The sequence below is a fragment of the Arachis hypogaea genome, chromosome 3, assembly GCF_003086295.3.
Source record: "Arachis hypogaea cultivar Tifrunner chromosome 3, arahy.Tifrunner.gnm2.J5K5, whole genome shotgun sequence".
Classification (NCBI taxonomy): Eukaryota; Viridiplantae; Streptophyta; class Magnoliopsida; order Fabales; family Fabaceae; genus Arachis; species Arachis hypogaea.
Window position 1 is genome coordinate 68,883,684 of NC_092038.1, and position 10,094 is coordinate 68,893,777.

A 10,094-nucleotide genomic window follows, 5' to 3' on the forward strand; every position below is an offset into this window, starting at 1 on the left:
AGGCTCAAATACATTTAGGCCCAAATATATTTAACACCTCTGGCCACTTAATCCACTAACTTCAGCCCAATTCAGTAATAGTTGATCCGCATTTGCTTACCGAAATATTTTTATTCTGAACAAACTTCAAAAATGGACGAAAACATAAATCACTTAAAATATTAAAAAATAGAGTAATTACCCAAATCAGTCCTTAAAAAAATTATTACACAGGTCAATCCCTAAGATTTTATTCCGATAGACAAATCAGTTTTCAGTTCATTTTTTGCTAGAATAACTACTCAGATCAGTCTCCCAAGAATTTTAAAAACGAACACTTTAGTCCCCAAAAAAATTAATATACAAATCAATCTCCAACGTTTTTCTCCATCAGACATAACAATCTTTCATCCAAAAAAATAAAATAATAATTATTATAATTATTATTAACTGCACAATAATACTATACCATAATATTTTTGTATTTTTTTAGACAAAAATAATAATAAATTTATTCATTAGATTCTTGTGTATGTATTTCTAATATAAAAAGTATATATATATATATATATATATATATATATATATATATATATATATATATATCAATAATAATAATAATAGTATATATCCATTTTGGTCCTCAAATAATTTTAAACCAGACATTTTAGTCCCCAACTAAAATTAATTACTCGATTAGTCCCTAACAATTAATCCCGTCAGTCACTTAGATTCTTGACTCCGTCAACTCTAACAGAAGACAAAATGGTCCCTGAAAATTCTAACATGGGACAAAATCATCCCTGACAACCCTAACAAGGGACAAAATGATTCCTGAACCCTTTATTCGAAAACGACATTGTTTTTCCCCAATTTTTATCATATCTCGCATAACCCTAACATTCATACTCTCCTTCTTCACCTTCACAGTCTTCTTTTTCATCTTTTCCTTCCTCCTCTTTAGCTCCAAGATTAAGCCATGGTGTAATTATCACACGTGTTGCACCTACCTCAACATATCATGAACCACACACTTCCTAAATCTTTGTGACTGGTACATCCACCTCCTCTGCACTTCACCCACCAAAAGCATCCACTTTAACGTCTTTAATAAATCACCTCCAACCCCAACAACGTCCACGACATCCTCAAGACCAAGTTCCACAACTACTCCAAGGGCACACTTTTCTCCACTATACGGTAAGCAATATAGATGGTTGGACATTGGTGCAGGATTTATAACCCACAAACAAACTGGCAAGTACACCGGGTCGTACCAAGTAGTACCTGATGAGCGGATAGTTTATACGCTTTTTGACATTATTTTTAGGTGATTTTTAGTAGGATCTAGCTACTTCAAGGGATGTTTTCATTTGTTTTTATGCTAAATTCATATTTTTGGGCATTACTATGAGTTTGTGTATTTTTCTGTATTTTCAGGTATTTTCTAGCTAAAATTGAGGGACCTGAGCAAAACTCTAATAAGAAGGCTGACAAAGGACTGCTGATGCTGTTGGATTCTGACCTCCCTGCACTCAAAATGAATTTTCTGGAGCTACAGAACTCCAAATGGTGCGCTCTCAATAGTGTTGGAAAGTAGACATCCAGAGCTTTCCAGAAATATATAGTAGTCCATACTTTATTCGAGATTAGAGGACGTAAACTGGCGCTCAACGCCAGTTCTATGCTGCACTCTGGAGTCAAACGCCAGAAACACGTCATGAACCAGAGTTGAACGCCAAAAACACGTTACAACTTGGCGTTCAACTCCAAAAGAAGCCTCTGCACGTGTAAAGCTCAAGCTCAACCCAAGCATACACCAAGTGGGCCCCGAAAGTGGATTTCTGCATTAATTACCTATTTCTGTAAACCCTAGTAGCTAGTTTAGTATAAATAAGACATCTTATTATTGTATTAGACATCCTGGATTGTATTTTTGATCCGGTGATCACGTTTTGGGGGCTGGCCATTCGGCCATGCCTGGACCTTCATCACTTATGTATTTTCAACAGTGGAGTTTCTGCACACCATAGATTAAGGGTGTGGAGCTCAACTGTACCTCAAGTTTTAATGCAATTACTACTATTTTCTATTCAATTCAGTTTATTCCTGTTCTAAGATATTCGTTGCACCTCACTATGATGAATGTGATGATTCGTGACACTCATCATCATTCTCACCTATGAACGCGTGACTGACAACCACTTTCGTTTTATCTTAGACCGAACGCATATCTCTTGGATTCCTTAGTCAGAATCTTCGTGGTATAAGCTAGAATTGATGGTGGCATTCATGAGAATCCGAAAAGTCTAAACCTTGTCTGTGGTATTCTGAGTAAGATTCAGGGATTGAATGACTGTGACGAGCTTCAAACTTGCAATTGTTGGGCGTGATGACAAACGCAAAATAATCAATAGATTTTATTCCGACGTGATCGAGAACCAGCAGATGATTAGCCGAGCTGTGACAGAGCATTTGGACCTTTTTCATTGAGAGGATGGGATGTAGCCATTGACAACGGTAATACCCTACATACAGCTTGCCATAGAAAGGAGTAAGAAGGATCGGATGAAGGCAGTAGGAAAGCTGAGATTCAGAAGGAGCACAGCATCTTCATACGCCTATCTGAAATTCCCACCAATGATCTACATAAGTATCTTTATCTTTATTTTATATTTTATTTATTATTATTTTCGAAAACCCCATAACCATTTATTATTCGCCTAACTGAGATCTACAAGATGACCATAGCTTGCTTCAAACCAACAATCTCCGTGGGATCGACCCTTACTCACGTAAGGTTTATTACTTGGACGACCTAGTGCACTTAGTGGTTAGTTGTGCGAAGTTGTGAAGAAAGTGCTGAGTTATAAACGCGCATACCAAGTTGAATGTCATTGATAGAGATCACAATTTTGTGCAACAATACCTCAGGTGAGTGAGGGTCGATCCCACGAGAATTGATAGACTAAGCAACAATGGTTAAATGATTTACTTAGTTAGGCAAGCAGAAAAGAGTGTTGGATGTTCAAAGAGCATTAAACAATAATCAAGGATATTAGAATGCAAGCAGTAAAGAAGTTGTGAAATATATATGGAGAAACAGTTAAGGTTTCAGAGATATCTATTTTCTGGATTGACTTTTCTTATTAATTTATTTTAATCATGCAAGATTTAATTCATGGCTAACTATATGTGACTAGACCCTAATTCCTTAGACCTTCCTAGTCTCCTCAAAAATTCATTAACTGCCAATTCCTTTGTCAATTAATTCCAATTAGAGGGTGATGATCAAATTCCAATTTGTATGCCACAAAAATCCTAATTACCCAAAAATAAGAGGATTATATGTCACGTATTCTGTTAAATCCAGATAATTAGAATTTAGGAGAAATTGTTTTCAAGTTGTTGTTCAAGTAAAGAGCTTTTCCAAATTATACAAGAACTCAATTAGAACATGGGTCATACTTCCGTTCCACCCAAATTCATAAAGTAAAGAACGAAAACAATTCTTGAATTATAAATCAAAACATGAATTAAAATTGAAAATAATAGTATCAATTCATACAATAGACAGAGCTCCTAACCTTAACAATGGAGGTTTAGTTGCTCATGACTCAGAGAAAAAAACTAGGATAAAGGTAAACTTTGAAGTACGGAATGTTAATTGGTATAGAATCCCCTAATGAAATCCCCCGGAAAAAATCCCCCTAAAGAAAAAAAGTTTCTCCTTTTTATAACTAATCCTAATTAATTTAAAATCTAATATCTAAAATTAAGATAATATCTTTTCCTCTTTTTAAATTCAAATTTGAATCAGAATGAATTAAATAATCCACGCCTTGTAACGTGGGGACCACTTGGCTTCACTAGATCTGCGCCTAACTTAGCAGAGAGCTACGCCTTACTTGAGTGCCAAAATGGGGCCCAGAAATCGCCCAGCATTTTCTGCATTTTCTGCACGTGGCGCATGTCACGCGTATGCGTCAGTCACGCGTACGCGTCGATGGTCTATCCTGTGTGTCACGCGTACGCATTAGGCACGTGCACGCGTCGCCATGGAAAGCTCCAAATCACGCGGACGCATCAGGTACGCGCACGCGTCGCTCCTCGCTGTCATCTTCTTTAATTCTTGTGCTGCAGAAACTTCATCAAATCCAGCTGAACGCTACCTAAAATAAACAGAATTGCACAAGACTCAAAGTAGCATTCATAGTGGCTAAAAGACAATTAATTCTTGATTAAACTTAACAATTTAAATGCAAATTCACTAGGAAAAGATGAGAAAGATGCTCATGCATCACAACACCAAACTTGAATTGTTGCTTGTACTCAAGCAACCAAACTAATATAGGCTAAGGATGTGAATTTGCATGAGAATGAGAGTTCGATTAAGCTCAAGTCTATTCTTAAAATGGGATTTATTCATTGTAATTTTGAACAGTTTTGGCATCTCACTCTCCTTTGAATCAGAGGAATGTCAGTGTCATTCAGAATTAGAATCCAGATCATGTTATGAATTCTCTAGTCTTTATACTCCAGTTTAATCCATGAACACAACATGATTTCCTTTAATTTATTTTACTTTGGTGCTTTGCACCTTGAGCCTAGCTGTGACTTTAAATGTTTTGTCTTAAGGGTTACTTGACATAAAAACACCACAAGCACTTAACTGGGGGACTCTCTATGAGTTCTGATTTTTCTTTCAGTTACTCCCATATATTGGTGCTCAAAGCCTTTGGCCTACTCGGTTAAACGCACTTGGTTTCGACTCTAAGTGTTCTGTCTCAAGGATTACTTGACACAATCACACCACAAGCATATGACTAGGGAAACAACTCTTTGAACTTTTAATCATGTCTGACCTTCCTAGTCATTGATGCTCAAAGCCTTGGATAGAAGACTGTTATGTCTAACGAAGAAAAACGCTGGGACTTGATCTGTATATTAATTTTTTTTTGGAAATTAAAATATCCATTTTTAAAATTCTTGAGGACTGATCTAGGTAATTACTCTGTCGACAAATGAATTGGGGACTGATTTATGAGTAGTAAAATTTTGAAGATTAATCTGCGTATTAATTTTTTGTGAAAATAAAAATGTCCACTTTTAAAATCTTTAGAAACTGATTTAAATAACTACTCTTAAATAAATATAATATTTATCAAAATATATATTAGGCAAAAAATTTATAATTTTAAATACACGTACATATTTTGAGTACATATAAAATTTTTTTTAAAACATAAATCAAATAAGGTGTATCCGGAATATATAGAAATAAAAAAAATTTCCAGATACATCCGGATATGGGCATAACAAGTTTAATGCAAAGGTCTCTAAGATATTTATTTTATTGTAATAAATTTACTTTAATATTATATACTCATATTATTGTATTAATATTGTACTCATACAGTTAATTAAATATTCGATTTGAAAAAAAATTTAATGACTTAAATTTTAAATTAAATTAACAATTTTATTCCATTAATTATACTCATATTATTATATTATTATATTCATATGTACAAAATCTTTTGACGCATTGATATAAAGCGTTAGTTTGTTTTTTATTTTTTTATTTAATTTAATTTAATTTAAATTTTTTAAATTATAAAATATTTAATTTAAAATTTAGATGATTATAATTTAAATTAATAATTTAATTTAATTTAATAGAAAATATACCTGTCTTATTATATTCATATAGTTAATTATAAGCACTATCCAATTAATATTTTAAAATTTTTGAGGTATAATTTGTAATTATATAAGTTGTTAGATATTTTGGGTGATAAATAGAATACGGAGTAAAATGGATATTTTATAAGAATTCAGAGTTACTTTTATAAATATGAAAATAAGTGAGGGTTCAAATATAATTTTTATAAAATATTAAGATTAAAAATAGAATATTAAAAAGTTCGTGATTTAGAAAGTAACTAATAAAAATTTAAAAAATAAGTTTTAAAAAAAGATATATATTATATTTATTTATTATTTAAAATATATTATTTTATTATTATTATTTTATTAAGAATATTATCTAATAAAGATATTATTAATACTATTTTAAGTTAGAGAAGAGTAAATAAAGTGATTTTAAAAGTTTTAGAGAACGCATACTTAATTAAAGTACTTTATAATTCTTTTTCATAAAATACTTAGGGAAAGGCGAGGAAATAATGCGAAGATAAATTATATTATAAAATAATAGAAAAGAAAAGAAGAAGAAAGAAAAGAAAAGGAAAGAAAGAACGAAAAGAAAATGAGATAAGCAAAGATATGGTGGTGAGTCCACCAAGATTTGCTTTCAAAGATATATCGGCCAATCTAGGGTATGGTCACACCTGTAAGACTGAGGTTGCTTACAAAGGTTATGTTTTCATACATCGGCTCAAGAGAGTCGCACCTGTAAGACAGAGGTTGCTTACAAAGGTTATGGCACTGGAAGCCAAACTCAGACAAAAGTTGCTGAGTTAAGTGAAAATATAATTCAATAAATAACATGAACAAAAGAATTAAAAGATTAAAAGAATCTAAAGAACCTTTGCCACAGGAGAGCAGAGGGCAAGAATGAAAGAATGTATTAACTAGAGGGATCTCTGCACAGTAGAGTAGAGAGAAAAGATTAAAATAAAGTTGAATGTTGTTTAGGCCTTAGTGCCAATTATCTAGTGGGAACGACGACGCGTAACACTCACTTGACACTATAGAGATGGCTGATTGAGGACGGTGATGCGTAACGCTCACTGTAGACCGAAAGAAAGGTTCCCCCATGACGACGACGATACGTAACGCTCATGGAGGAGACGTTGGATGAGATAAGGACGGCGATACAAAACGCTTATCTTAGGACCAGTGTCGAGAATCAGGCAAAAAACCGACACATGAGCTCATGGCCTGTATAGGACTAGGCATGCATCATACATGTTTGAGCATATTTGTTTGTGAGTGTGTTTCCTGTGATTGTGGGTGTGCTAAATGGCGGTTTGAATTCTGTGTTTTATAATTGTTGCAATGGATTGTCCCTTGTTGACGGTTATTGTTGACCAAGTATATATAAAATGAACTAAACTTTTAACCCAACCCTACTAAGAACTCCCCAGTTTTTACCCCATATTTCCACCCATTTCAGCTACAGGTGCGAAGGTTTAGTGCAGAGTTATAGGAGCGTAGAAGATTATGTTTACAAGTTGAGTTGTTAGAATTTATTTTTCCCTCGTCATTTTTGGTTTTTAGAGGGGTAGGATTTGGTTTTGAGAATCTTGAAATAAGTTTATGTATATAATGCTATGTGGATATATATATATATATATATATATATATATATATATATATATATATATATATATATATTTGTGATTAAATGATTTAAGGTACAGACTCTTCGCTTTCTTGGTTAAAACTTTGGTTCGTATTCGCGAAGGCTCAATATTAAATAAAGATAGTATATAATAAAAAGATTTAGAGGTAAGTAACGCCTGAACTTTTGGTACGATCATGAGGTGCTAAAAGTTAGGGTTTAGCAGCCAAACTTGTCAAGTTGGCTTGGTAACCGACAGATGAACCTCATCAGCCATAGTACAGACATGTATCATGTGCATATTGTTTGAATTGCTTGATTGTGCATTCACTAGGAATGTCTAATTGATTATAATATGCTAGTTGTTATACTTGCTATTTGTATTATTTGTTCCTACTTGTGTTTGTCATTGTCTGCTTATCTATCTGTACAATTTCATTGGAGTTGGAGGAACGGAGGAAAGGTGGAGTGATTGAGGTTTTAGTTCGAGTTCTGGTTAAGTTAGAACCTTAGAGAACCACCCGTTTATGGTTTCTGCTTTAGTCCTTTAAGTTTTATAATCTGAATGTCGGTGTTCTAGGATTACCTCTGGCATTCTCAAGACCTTATATCTTATGTGCATAGTACTTTTACTATGCTGAGAACCCCTGGTTCTCATCCCATATGATGTTGTTATTTTTCAGATGCAGGTCGACAGACACCTCGCTAGGCGTCTGGTGTTCTGCAGCGAAGTGCATAGTTTGGGGCTTTACTTTTAATCTTTTGTTAAATATGTATAGACTCTCCTTATATATACAGTTGTTTTATTTTGTACCTCCTAGAGATTTATGAAGAACTAGGGTTTAAATATGTATTTTGGGTTATGGGTGTATATTTTGTATGTAAATATTCTCCGGTCAGCCTTAGTTTCGCATGCTGAGTTAGGAGTTTGTTATTTTGTATTCTTGACCCCCTATTTCTATTTTCTGTTTAATTATACTTATGAACTTTAGTTTTCTTCGCATGCAAGTAATTTTGTCTCAAGAGCATTGCGCTTTTTATTTATTTTGCGATTTTGCTTTATCCGTTTTTCAAGGCTCCTCGTATACTGCATCCTTTTCAATATTATTATGTATATATTTTATTTTGGAGGTCGTAATACCACACCACCTCTGTTTTATGGCTTAAGCGTAAAGCTCTGTGTGGTAGAGTGTTACAGCTGTGACTTCTGAGAAATATGCAATGCAGGAGACACTGTTATTTTGTCTCTTTACGAAGTGAAATAGAAGAAGAGTAGAGAAAAAATATCACAGCCATGTATCATGGTTCAGTCACCATGTGCAATTTGACCTACATCCATTCTCCCCCACAATAATGAAAGAATTTTCACTCTTTTGCATAGATTACAAAACACCAATTTCTCTAAAATTCAACCCGATCCTATCTAGGACAAATCCATTTTTTATCAAGCTAGATTTGGCTAGATTTACTCCCTAGACTTGCAACCACTATGTGCTTATCCAACTTAGCAAGGGAATCTCTTCAAGATCATGTGTACAAAATAGAAAAATATACAAAAAAATTTTGACATAATTTTCTGATTTTTCTTCTTGATAACTCTCTTTGTCTTTTTTTCTCAATGGCTTTTACTGATACCTCCTTTAATGCTTTTTTTTTATTGAAAAGAAATAATGAAAGATGAATACTGAAGAATAGAAAATTTAATGTAAATTCATGAAGGAGAAAAAGGGTTAGCTTGAAAGTTTTGAAGACCCAAACTTATGTGCTCACTCCTTGAATCAATCTCTGCCCCTTTATTCCTTTAATAGAGGAATAAAGTTTTTAAATCTTAAAACCTGGCTTGAACAATTGTCTTCTTCTTTCTTAAATACAACAACAGCAACGCAGAAGAAAGATTTGACAGCAACAGTGAATAAATCATAATCTCCATTTTCTTTAAATTTTTTATTTGGTGCATGAAGGAAAAAAATATTCTGAACAAGTGACAATAAAACACAAAAATAAATAATTTTTTGAATCGTCTTTGAATATGATCTTTGCTTTTAAGTACTGTCAATTGACTTTTTTTTCTATTTCTTTTGTTTTTTTTTAATTTGGTAATCATTTTTTTTTTCTTTTTTGATTTGAGTCTGGATCAGGATTACTTTTTCTTACTTACTCTTGAAAGTAATCATGTGGATAGAGAAAAAAAAGATTTAATTCAGTTACAATTATTTTAGTTTAGATGAAAATGCATTGTTATGGTTAATAATCAGCAACTATTCTCTTAAGCCATTAGTGAATGAATAAATACTTACGGGCCTAAACTACTATTGAACCTAATTAACTTGTTATTAAGTCTAATTTAATTTTTAACCCAAAATAATAATATTTAGTTATCATCCAATAATTGTAATTATTTCCTTATACTCAACCGTTCGATAAACCTATATTTTAATTCTTTAGACCCAATTCATAAGGGTGCCAGAACCTGTGTTCATATATGTTAATTAATTATTAATTATTGTTTGGTTTAAATAATAAGTTAATTTTAATATTTTGGAATTAATTTGTAACGTAATTTTCAGATAAAAATAAGAGTAATTATTTAAATAAGTTTTTGAGAATTTTAAAAATAAATATTTTAATTCTTAAAAAAAAAAATACACATATTAATCTCTAAGATTTTATTCGGGCAGACAAATTAGTTTTCGGTTTATTTTTCGTCAAAGTAATTATTCATATCGGTCCCCAAAAATTTTAAAAGTGGATATTTTAATCCCTAGAAAAAATTAATACACAGATCAATCGCCAACGTTTTTCTCCG